The 962-nt window shown below is 44.3% G+C and overlaps 1 non-coding gene across 1 annotated transcript; it reads right to left on the bottom strand.

Moving 5' to 3' along the window:
- Positions 1-571: 571 nt before the first annotated feature.
- On the bottom strand, positions 572-643 carry Pmar_PMAR014342. The gene has a single exon. It is a non-coding gene; the product is annotated as a tRNA-Asn (tRNA).
- Between the last annotated feature and the right edge of the window lie 319 nt (positions 644-962).

Below are 962 nucleotides of genomic sequence, written 5' to 3'. Positions count from 1 at the left end.
GAGAAGGTATGAGGACGCTAGGTGAAAAATGAGAGCCACAAGCGTGCTTCTTCGAAGCCAAAACGGCACTGCCGTGATAGCAATTAACTTGTGATGCACATTTCAATCTTAGAGGCCTATGGAGCAGTACTTCTCATATGATGAAAGAAACGGACGAAGAGGAAAAGCAAATAAAGACATTACTGCTGCTGGGGCGGTTCGGCCAGAAAATCTGTCCGAACCGCCAAAGTAAGTGTACAGGCTTGGTGAGCTAGAGAAAAAGTAATATCAGGTATAATAGGTTACCAACGAGACTTACTAAGTGTATTTTATTACATACTTATCTCAAGAAAATGTTCGACACGTTTTGGATACACACGAGAAATTAGCAATCGTGGAAATGGATGCCTCTCGAAACATCGCACGGTGTTCTGACGCAACGTTTTTCTTGACGAAATATCGAGCTAATATCGACACAAATATACATCATCCGACGTTGGTAATCGTTGTATACAAACGGTAGAAGACAAAATCGTACTGAAGTTAGCAATCCAACGTTACACACACGTTTTAAGAGGTTGCATGAAAAACGTGAACCGTGGGAATCGAACCTGCGTAAATTCGCATAATGGGCGAGCGCTCTACCAACTGAGCTGCACGAATCGGGCAGAGACGGCTTTCAGAGACAGCACAATTGCGTGAATCTTGCCGAACTGCATCGCTCCGCTAGGTTTTTGTGACATGTATAAAAGATTTAAAATTGTCAGGCCTGGGATTCGAACTTGCGGTCATTTTAAATCGGCTCCTTGTCGAAACTGTTGTGTTACATTTGTGCAGACTAGTGCGTGCTCAACCTGTGTCGGGCTGCTACGTATGCTATTTAAACCTCAACGAAATTGAATGGCTAGGTCGCGAGAAGACGCTTTCAAAATGCCTATATACTCTAGCCGCAGGTAATGCCGGTTTGATTTAGCGCGCGCCCG

This window comes from Perkinsus marinus, assembly GCF_000006405.1.
Source record: "Perkinsus marinus ATCC 50983 genomic scaffold scf_1104296932288, whole genome shotgun sequence".
Lineage (NCBI taxonomy): Eukaryota > Perkinsozoa > Perkinsida > Perkinsidae > Perkinsus > Perkinsus marinus.
This window is presented reverse-complemented; position numbering and strand designations above follow the sequence as displayed.